The sequence below is a fragment of the Manis javanica genome, chromosome 16 (assembly GCF_040802235.1).
Source record: "Manis javanica isolate MJ-LG chromosome 16, MJ_LKY, whole genome shotgun sequence".
NCBI classification, from domain to species: Eukaryota; Metazoa; Chordata; class Mammalia; order Pholidota; family Manidae; genus Manis; species Manis javanica.
The window spans coordinates 60816208-60827678 of NC_133171.1; the positions used below are offsets into that span (position 1 = coordinate 60816208).

The window sequence follows — 11471 nt, forward strand, 5'->3', positions numbered from 1 at the left end:
TCAGGGAAAGTAGAGCGAATGAATCACACCCTCAAAGGAACCCTAGCTAAGTTTTGCCCAGGAAACTGGCCTCCCATGGCCAGACTTACTGCCTCTGGCTTTCCTGCATGTTCACTGCACACCTGGAACTCAAGGTTTTTCCCCTTTTGAATTAATGTATGGATGCTCTCCCCCATGTCTAGGAAGCATCCCAGGGAACCTATGTAGGATCTGAAGAATCAAAAGTTAGCATAAGTACAGCCATCTTAAGGCCTAAATACCACCCCCTAACCCAAAAGAAGGAAAATCATTAGAATCTTGAAAAACAAGTTAGTTAGCCTGTGTCAATTGTAGTGACCTTTAGTTAGCTAACCGTAAATCAGTTAATCATACACGCCTAGCTTATCTTACTAGAACCACCCTAGACATTCCGTAGGTGATCTCATCTAATCAGACCCCAGGATGTGGCGCCAGCAAAAGATTTATGAGCCTATAGAAAAAAACCCTGTATTGTAATTATAGAAAATTTTACCCCTTTTGAAAATGCTATAAAACCTTCTGCCTTAGTGTGCTCGGGGTCCTCGTTGAGACCTGCTGCGACAGGCTGACTTGGACCCCAACTAGTTGGCTTCCGAATAAATTCCTCTTGCTTGTTGCATCAAGAAACGTCTTTGGTGAGTGATTTGGGGCGGCGCCTTCCTCAGGGGAATCCAACATTTGGGGGCTCGTCCGGGATCATGCGCTCACCCCGCTTCACTCCCAAAGTCGCTCTTGGAGGAAGAGGTAAGATTAGTGGCGCCTTGGTTTGTCTGTGTTCTGTTTTCTGTTTTTCAGTGAGACCGGTCAGAATTCTGAAAGGGGGTACCCACTGTCTGGCAGCTGTCCCGATCCCGTAAAGGGGTCGAGACTGCGGTCGGTAGACGTACTAGGAGCACCGCAGGCTGCAACCCTGGGGGACGCCTCGGGGAGGTTGGGAGGCCAGGGACGCCTGGTAGCCTCCCGTCTGTTTTTCCGGCAAGGTGAATCTGATGAGATAGGGTTGATTTTCAGGTGCCAGGAATATCAACCCTCTGATTCCTTTCGGTTTCTGTTTGAAAATCTGAGAAAAAACAAAAAGCGGCCGCTGTGTGTCTAATCTGTGTGTGTCTCTGTTTTTTGTGTCTTTCATGTGCCTAATAATTGTTATACTGACAAGGGGACAGACTCAGACAACCCCCTAAGTGTGTAAATGAATATATCTTTCTACCTCCGGATGGTATTAATGAAATTGATTTAAAGACAAGCGCTTGTGAAAATTGAGTGTTCTAAAACTTCCAGAAAACCTGGTAAAAAAGTGTTAAGCATTAATGCTAATTTGAGTTTGCCTGAGGCGGGCATGTCCTGGTAGTTGTCCGCTGCCTGAGTTTACCTAGAGTCATTTGAGTCATGTTATCTGCTAAATCTTTTAAGAATAGAATGCTTAGAAGCTTGGCTTTGTCTAGTGTTCAGTGGGGGTCTTGTGAGTAGGCTAGCATAGTTGTTGCAGGTAGGTGAACTGGATAAGTGTGGCAAGTGAACACCTTTTAAATTGTGTGTTGCAGTGTGTATGCCTACCTGCAGCCTGAGAATCTTTGTAGTAACTTAAAGCCTTAGAGTTTTGTTAAGTTGAGAAGATGTGCTCTGTGTTTGCTGGGAGATTGTGCTGTGAAGCTCATGGTTGCAGAAATTGTAGAATGTGTTCGTGAGTTTGTTGGTCTAGAAAATGTTAGTTTGACAGTTTGCAGTGTCCTGCTTCTCAGTGTTCACTAGAAGTTAAAGTTTCTAATGGTTTTAAGTTCTAATTAAAACCACTTAAAGTAATAAAGAAAAACATTTCTCTATGCTAAAAGATGTATGTTTTAATAAGAAAAAGTATAAAAAATGAAAACTCTTCTGCATGCTAAAGAACGTGTTTTGTGATAAAAGAAAGTAACTTTGTTCTAAAGTACAGCTATTTATTTAAAGAGAGACAAAGAGAGAAAACAGCGTGGTGCCTTTTGTTGTAGAAGATCCGCTCAGCCTGTTGCTTTGGGGGGAGGGTTAGGATGTTTAGAAATAAAGTGAGATAAACCCAGTCAAGCCGCAGGCAAGCCCAGGCATAATTCTCACCGGCTTATGTGCTTGGGACCATGGGGCAAATGAAGAATAAATTACTATATTCTTACAGATATAGTCATGCCTAGTGAAATTAAAGCAAGTGAGTCTTGATATCAAGTGCACAGCAAAATTAAAATCTCGTTTCCAGTTAAACAGTTTTCTTTAACTGTTAGTCTGCTCTTAATGTTGAAAGATCACAGCAGTTTCTCATGCTTAAAGTCTCAGTGAGTTGCCATGAAATCGTAATGTTAAAAGGACTAAAAGCTAAAGTTTGTTAACAACTGTATAACCTTTATTTGCCTTTGAAATATTTTGTTATTAAAAATGATTGCATGGCCTGAAAAATTGAATTCCTAAGCAGAATAGTAACAAAGCTTTTTTCAGCTGATTAAATGCACTTAGTTAACAAACCAAAATTTATTAAACTGTAGAATCTGGACAAGATTATGTTTCTCCCAGAAAAACAGGTTTCACTGTGAAGGTTTAGATAGACGAACGTGTGACCACTTTTGAAAAAAGTTGTAATAGATTTTTTGAGAACCACCAGGTCTTCTTGTTTAATTTATATGCTGTATGTTTTAAAAAAAAACATTCTTGAAGCTTTCAGGGAAGACCTGTAAACTTAAGCACTTTCTCTGTTTTTTGTATCTGGTCTTAGACACTTATGCTGAGTTATGTTCTTATTATTTTCACTGTTTGTAAGCTATTGATTGTAAGCCAAAGGTCATCATTTCTCAGTCCCTAAATGAAAAAGTAAAATGCCTGATCTCTTTCATCTCAAAGCATATTTCTGGTCATATCTGAATATCTGTGTGAAAGAAAGAGACATTTAAATTTGAGATTCTGCTTAAACTTTTAAGTTGAATTTGACTATAGCCATATTCATTCTTTGTATGTATCTCTAACAGGTCTTTTGTATGCCTGGTAATATTATACTCTGCCTTGAGTTTAGACAGTTCTTTCAGCTAAATATGAATTCTTATTGTAGCTTTTTTCCCCTCCTGAAGATGAAAGCAGAAGAATCTACCATCTGCTACCATTCTCTCAAGAATGCTTAGTAACCTAGAATTAGTTTGACTTTCTGTATGTTGTCTTTAAAAATTGACAGCAGCAGTCTCCCCTGCTGCCCCACTTTTTAAGATATCTCGTTTACTGTGCTGAGTATATAGACAATAAATGTGTAATGATAGTTCTAAAAAAATGAAATGCAAAAAGGTGCTTTTACCTCTAGTTAACTCTGATATTTTCCAGAGGGCCCCTGGAACATGTCAGAGGAATTTTTTCTCACTAGACAAAGTATTTGACTAATTTGGCTTATTTATCTGATATATATATATTTATTTACCAAGAAAGCACTGTCAAAGAGAATGATGCTAAACTTTGTTACTGAATGTTTTGTATTACAGAAATATCAGAATTTCCTTATGTCAACTGTTTTACAGTAAGCTCTCATCATATCTTTAACCATTGTCATTTGTAAGTCTTTTGTCATTTGTAAGTCTTTTGTCATTTATAGTATTATCCCTAAACTGGTAAAGAACTAGATTTCAGCAGAACAGGTATTAGTTACATAAGATTACATAAACTAAAGAAAATGATTTTTTGTCTTTTTGTTTCAAATGTTGCTGGTAAAGTGTTTTAACCTTGTTCTCTTAAACTGACAACAGTTTAGTAAATGACTATCTTTATGAGCAGAATTGAAACATCCTTCTCTCTACTTGATCCCTCCAGAGTTTAAAAACTTTCAGTGACTGTTTTTGTATTCCATGGCAGTATGTTTATTTGCACGAGTTCAATAAGAATCTGCTTTCCTTGTGAGAAGACTACTTAAGAACACTGGTTATACTACCAGGGCTTTGACTGGAATGTCGTACCTGAGAGACATGTGTATAAACTCAGATGTGAACAACTTTAAAGAACTAAGATTGACTTTATAAAGCCAACAAAGCCCCTTAGAAGAACTGGCCTGGTACCTTGCTTACAGAGTTCCCAGCAGCCTTACCAGGTGAGTAAAGAAGGTCACTTCCTGGCAGGTGCAGAGACCTCGAGAAGAGAAGAATTCATCCAAATCTACAGGTACTGCAGGCAAAGCCTGATGGCAAGTCTGGCTTGGCTGTCTGGCCTCAAGAGGCCTTTAAAAGTTCAATCTGAAATTCCTTACAAAAAGTTCCAGCAAAACATATTTAAAAGAGCCTGTGTAATCAATTGCTCTTCTTGCTGCACCTGTGCAAATAATCAAGCCAGCTGTTAATTATTTTCTTAACCTAGTTACTTCTAGTAAAAATGAGAGTGATTTTTAGAGAGAAGTATCGTTTCAATAATGCAGCCTCCTTCCAGAATAAAAAATCCAACTCCAGATGTTGCTACATAACCTAATAACACAATTTGTTTTATCTTGCCTAGAAGCCACAAAACTGCAAATAGTAATAAAAATGAAACCCAGAATAGAAGCGCCAGCCTTCTGAAGCCCTCTCAACTGACCAGTGATGGAGACCTAGCTGCACCCTTTACTGCGCCCCCTTCTCAGCACGAAGCAGCCAGAGCGGTCATCGCCCCTTTTCCCTAGCAGCAGCTAGAGTCTCTATCTGTAGAAGAAAGAATGAGACCATACCCATAGCCTTCCCTGGTAAAAACAGGTATTTAATCCCTCCTCCCGAGGGATAGTGGGCTTGTAACACTGGAGTGACCCCATGTGTCTCTACTTCTGCCTTCAACTCCTCCCGTGATTTCTGTATCATGGTTCAGCTAGTACCCAGGTTAATGTATCATGATGATCTCTCATTCGTAACTGAATTTGAACCTAGGCATAGATATAAAAGAGAGCCAGTCTCGCTGACCTTAGCCGTGTTGTTAGGGATAGGAGTTGCAGCCGGAGTGGGAACGGGAGCAGCCGCTATTGTTCAAGGGAACCAGCATTATGAAGGACTAAGGACTGCTATTGATGAAGACCTAAAAACAATAGAGCAATCCATTACAAAACTTGAAGAATCTCTAACTTCCCTCTCTGAGGTAGTCTTACAGAATAGACGAGGGCTAGATCTGCTGTTCCTAAAAGGAGGAGGACTGTGTGCAGCTTTAAGAGAAGAATGCTGCTTTTATGCAGATCATTCCGGGATAGTAAGAGATTCAATGTCAAAACTTAGAGAAAGGCTAGATCAGAGGAAGAGAGAGCGAGAAGCAGGCCAAGGACTGTTTGAATCTTAGTTCACTAGGTCCCCGTGGTTTACAACCCTGATATCCACTCTGGCTAGGCCCCTACTCATCCTTGTGTTGCTCCTAACTTTGAGACCCTGCATATTAAACCGGTTGATAACTTTTGTTAGAGAAAGAGTGAGTGCTGTTCATGTACTAATGTTGAAGCAACAATACCACTCACTCAACTCACAAGAAGATACAAACATTCCATGATTGGAATGCCCCAAAAAGAGAAGTGGGGAAATGTAGGATCTGAAGAATCAAAAGTTAGCATAAGTACAGCCATCTTAAGGCCTAAATACCACCCCCTAACCCAAAAGAAGGAAAATCATTAGAATCTTGAAAAACAAGTTAGTTAGCCTGTGTCAATTGTAGTGACCTTTAGTTAGCTAACCGTAAATCAGTTAATCATACACGCCTAGCTTATCTTACTAGAACCACCCTAGACATTCCGTAGGTGATCTCATCTAATCAGACCCCAGGATGTGGCGCCAGCAAAAGATTTATGAGCCTATAGAAAAAAACCCTGTATTGTAATTATAGAAAATTTTACCCCTTTTGAAAATGCTATAAAACCTTCTGCCTTAGTGTGCTCGGGGTCCTCGTTGAGACCTGCTGCGACAGGCTGACTTGGACCCCAACTAGTTGGCTTCCGAATAAATTCCTCTTGCTTGTTGCATCAAGAAACGTCTTTGGTGAGTGATTTGGGGCGGCGCCTTCCTCAGGGGAATCCAACACCTACACCAAATAGGAGATAAAGGAACAAGAGATCAGGTCTAAGCCTTGGGAGACACCCTAACACAGCTAACACCATAGAAAGGGCCCCGATCTCTCTAGGAACCCCAGTAAATTCCTTCCAGGCTGGAGACTCAGTCTGGGTTAGAGATCAGAAAAAGGACCCCCTCAAACCTCAGTGGACTGGCTCCCACATTGTTGTTCTAACTACTCCTACTGCCCTCAAGGTTGCAGGCATCACTCCGTGGGTCCATCATTCCAGAGTGAAAAGGGCCCATCATCCTGATGAAGAAGCATATCAGTAAAAAGCCCAGCCAGACTTCCAGAATCCTCTCTGCCTCCACATCCATTGATTGCCCTCTGATTAATGGACACCTGTGTGCCGTGGATCCTGGCTCTTGTCATAGTGGTGTCTTTTATTCTAAGCATTAGACTCTCTGCTGTTGCACCCCTGGACTGGACTATTCCTGAAAAAGTTGCACTTTCTATTGTCTATTGGGTAATCATTAAGTTGTTTTACTGTGCTTACCTGTCTCTCCTAGCTGGACCCAAGTCTCACCCTGCATTTCCAAAGTACCTCTCTGTAATGTTTAACTGGGCGAAAGTTACAAAGTGCATAATGAGTCTGAAAGGAGCTACCTCCTTTCCCCCAGTGAGATTTCCTAGGTGAAACAGGCTGCCCCTTTGCTGATCCCTGCTCTAACTGAGTTCTGTGTAGCCGGATCAGCTACAGTAGGCACAGTGGCTCTAATGAAAGGAGACGTAGGGCTTCCTGCCCTAACAGAGGAAGTTAATAAAAATTTAGACCAGCTCAAAGCAACCAAGATTCAGCTGCAAAATCAAATTGATTCCCTGGCTGAAGTAGTGTTACAAAATCATAGAAGACTAGACCTCCTGTTCATGTCACAGGGAAGCTTAAGTGTCTCCATAACCTATCTTCTCCACCCTTGAAAAAGATGGTTGTTTTCATGCAAATAAGTCTTGCATAGTTAAGAGCTCTCTAGCCAAAGTAAAAGAAAACATCAAATGTAAGAATAAAATATTAGAAAATAAAAAAAAATATTGGTTCCAGAGATAGTTTGAATGAAATCCATGGCTAACAACTCTTCTAACTGGCCTTGATGGGCCAGCAATTCTGCTGTTCCTTAAGCTATTAGTGGGACCCTGCATATTTAACTGGCTCCTTAACTTTATCAAGTAATGCGTTGCCTCCATACAGCTCATGTATATGTGGAGCCACTATGACCCTGTCATAAACCAATGGCAGGATCAGTGATAAAAGCACTAAGTGTTTAAAGGGCCATCAGAGGGGGAAGTGATAGGGTAAGGTTTATGAGGACAGCAGTCTAGCCCAGGGGACTTCCCTCTGTCTCCCCCACTCATCAACACAAACAACAACAAAAAATCTCTTGGTTTCCTGCTCTGCGGAGCACCGGTTCCCAAGGTTCACTCCCTAAACTCCCTCCCCCTTGCCTGCTCACTTCCTGTGCACAAAGGAATGTTATAGATACGGAAGCAGAAAGATATATATTCTCCCTTTGCCTTTGTTTGAGGCTCAGACTTTTTGGGAGATTACTCCCCTCTGAGCCCATGGGTGTGAAATAAAGCCCCAACATTCCAAGACCTCCAAGTGCCACTTGGTTATTCCATCAGTGATCCAGTCCAGGTTTTTTTTCAGTATTTTCCATAACAGTATTTACACCATTACTAAACAGGTTTGTAGGAGTTGCATAATGTGCCAAAGAATTAAGAAGAGTATCAGAAAGTCTATCTGGAGGGAGACTCCCAGGAATAAGGCCATTCCAAAGTATCCAGATTGACTTTACTGACATGCTGCAACTGGGAAAGCTTAAATATTTAGTATTGACTGTTGACCATCTCACTGGATGGGTGGAGGCCCACTCATTAACAACTGCAATGGTAGGAACAGTGATGAAAGTACTTTTAGAGCAAGTAATTCCTAGGTTTGGGTTAATAGAAAATGTTGATTCAGATAATGGGAGTCATTTTTCCTCAAAAGTACTAGAGGGAATAATGGTGGCACTCCAGGTCTAGTGGGATTTTCATGCTCCTTGGCACCCACTATCCTTTGGAAAGGTAGAAAGAATGAATCAGACTCTTAAGAAGCATTAAACCAAATTAATATTAGAAACCAAGTTGCCTTGGGCTAAGTGTCTTCCTATCACACTCCTAAGGATTAGAACTGCTCCCTGAAAGGATTTAGAACTTTCTCCTTATGAATTATTATAGGGCTACCATATCTGGGAAGGGCAAGAAACTTGCCCTCTATGAAAACAAAAGATCAATATCTAAGGGAATATGTGCTGGCCATGTCTTCTACCTTATCTTTTCTCAGGCTGAAAGGACTCCTCACCCAGACTCCCCCGCTTGATTTCTTCCCTCACTGCTTCCAGCCTAGAGACCTGGTGTTAGTAAAATCCTGGAAAGATCGACTCCAGCCCAGCTGGGAAGGCTCCTGATCACAGAGACTGCAGTGAGGATAGCTGAAAAGGGCTGGACTCATTACACCAGAGTCAAGAAACTGACTGAGGGATCTGGGGACAAAACAGACAATTGGCAGGTGTCCCAGGTGGCTAACCAACCCTTAAGGCTAAAACTTAAAAGAACCTAGGTTCTTTTAACTCTGTATTTCACAGGCAAGTCGCAGGGAGCCCTAGAATGGGAAGGAGCACCTGGGTATCTTGTCAAACTGGTAATCAGTATTACTAAAACATCAAGCCCCCAAACCATTTGGTTTGATGCTTGTCAGGTTCCCTCTTGTGGTGACCTAAATGACCAAAGACAGCTTTCTGGAGATAATAAGTATCTCTGTCCTGAATGGACAGATGTTAATAGAATACAAAAGGCAAGTGGGCCCCCATGTCCAGGATGGAGCAATATTTGGTGGTCTACCCAGTTTCAAGGATGGACGGCCCCTCATGCAGCAGAAAAACCTTTGAAAAGACAGCTCCACTTAACTAAAGGAATTCCTCCTGATAATTGCCAGGACAGACAGTGTAACCCTCTCTTATTAACTATACATAAACTTCAAGACTTAGACTCAGACCCTGTAATTGCTCCTCGTGTTCACGGACTTGGTGCAGATGTCATTGGAGTAGATCCTGTGGGAAGGTTTGGTCTTAATTTAATAGAAGACAAGACTTCACCCATAGCGGCCACCCCCAGTCCTGAGGGAAATAATGAGCCAGAGCTTCCCCATAATGACCCTAGACTAGTTACTATAACAGAGATCAAAGATCTAAAACAGACTCTTGAAACAGAGATAGGTTATGGAGACACCAATGCCTGGGTAGAGTGGGTTAAATTTTCAGTACTCGCTTTGAATAAAAGCAATTGTTACGTATGTGCTGCTAGATGGCCATAGGTGTAGGAGGTCCTGTTCCCTCACAGCTGGGACACAAACCCCACTGGGATAAACTGCATGTTGGCCCTGTGTCAGGACAAGGATGCTTGGGGAAATGAGACTTGCAAGGGCTTGTCTTTACTCCTTCATGCACTAAAGAAGTCAGACCCGAGGGCAATCCCCTCTTTTTCCATAGGGAAGATGAATCACTCCTCATGCCTCTCTAGGCAAGGGAAAGGTTTCACAACTCCTGTGGGGAACATACTGACTGTACCCACGTCCTAAATATCTCTAAAGAGGGCAACTTCTTGAAATTATGCATCCCCTGAGTGGATGTTTGGTGGTACTGTGGAATGAGAAATCTGCACCACTCGTTGCCACCCACCTGGACTGGGACTTATGCTTTAGTCCAATTGTCTATTCCATTTACCCTGGCATTTCTCTCCACACCCAATGAAAAAGTTTTTCATAGAAATTTCAGATTATTACAAGGATGCTTTCATTCGAATGTATAGATTGACTCATAGGAGTCCCTAGGGGAGTCCTTAACGAATTTAAAGCTAGAAACCAAATAGCTGCAGGATTTGAATCAGCACTATTTTGGTGGTCCACCATTAACAAAAACGTAGATTGGATCAATTACATTTACTATAATCAACAAAGATTCATTAACTCTATCAGGATGCTCTTCAAGGAGTAGCTAGCCAACTAGATACTACCAGCAGGATGGCCCAGGAAAACAGAATAGCATTAGATATGATGTAAGCAGAAAAAGGAGGTGTCTGTGTTATGTTAGGAGGAAAATGTAATTTTATCCCAAATAGTACTGCCCCTGATGGTACTATTACTAAAACCCTACAGGGACTCACCACTTTAGCTAATGAATTAGCTGAAAACTCTGGCATCAGTGACCCTTTTACTGACTGGTTGGAAGGATGGTTTGGAAAATGGAAAGGTATGGTTGCCTCTGTTTTAACATCCCTTGTTACAGTTGCAGGAGTTTTAACTCCTGTAGGATGCTCTATCATCCCTTGTGTGAGAGGCCTGACTCCAAGGCTTATAAAGGCAGCCATAAACAAATACCTATGACCTACACTCAAGATAATCTTATGTTATTAGAGGATAAATTGAGCTATGAGAAAGAGAGTAAAAATCTATTAGAGAAATTTGAGAAAGGACCAAGCATGAATTAAAATACATTAGTGGGAATCAAATCAGAAATTCTTACATAAAAAGAGGGGGAACTGTTAGGAGAGAGCATAAAACCTAAATGTGATTTATTCCCACCAGGACGTTTAAATATTTTAACAGTAGGTATTAACAGAGGGCCACATGGTGGAAGATGCTCAGGTTGAGTGGGAGTGGGGGGTGGGGGAATTGTAAGGACCTGGCTATACCTGTTTGATTTGAGTTTTTTTAAACCTACCAATAAAATTAAGGCAAATGTAAGGGAAAGATGTAACTGGCTTAGGCAATGTCCAGGAAAGAATGTGAACCATGTACTCAGCAAATGAGAAACCAGGAAAGGGACTCATGCACTAGGATATAAATTACTGGTGCCAATCTCCCCAGGTGTGCCTGCCCACCAGATACCCGTTCTTGCAAGACCATCATTAAAGTCTCACTCTGCTGTTCTCTTTGTCTCTGTGTCCACTTATTGAATTTGAACCAGTGAGTTTCTCACACATATAAGGAATAATTAAGGAATCAGGAAATTTTCTTAATTTTTCTAAAAGTTGATTAACAAAGTATTGGCATAATGTAGGGCTATTTAACATTCCTTGAGGTAAAATTTTCCACTGATATCGAGCAGTAGGTTTATAATTATTGGGAGATGAAATAGTAAAATCAAGTCTTTCACAATCAGAAGGTTGTAATGGAATGGTGAAAAAACAGTCTTTTAAAATATTCCAATCTAGGGGAATCATACTGGGTTGTGGCAGTCCAGGTTGTAGAGGACCCATAGGCTGAATAACAGTGTTTATTTTTCTTATATCTGTCAGCATTCTCCATTTTCCTGATTTTTTTCTTAATAACAAAAATAGAATTCCATGGATTGACAGATTCTTTTATATGTTCAGCA

The 11471-nt window shown here is 41.1% G+C and overlaps 1 long non-coding RNA gene across 1 annotated transcript; it reads left to right on the plus strand.

Annotated features, from left to right (window-relative positions):
• Window positions 1-225: 225 nt before the first annotated feature.
• On the plus strand, window positions 226-5555 carry LOC140846684 (uncharacterized). Its single transcript, XR_012126056.1, has 2 exons — window positions 226-3535; window positions 4498-5555. It is a non-coding gene; the product is annotated as an uncharacterized lncRNA (long non-coding RNA).
• Window positions 5556-11471: the final 5916 nt, after the last annotated feature.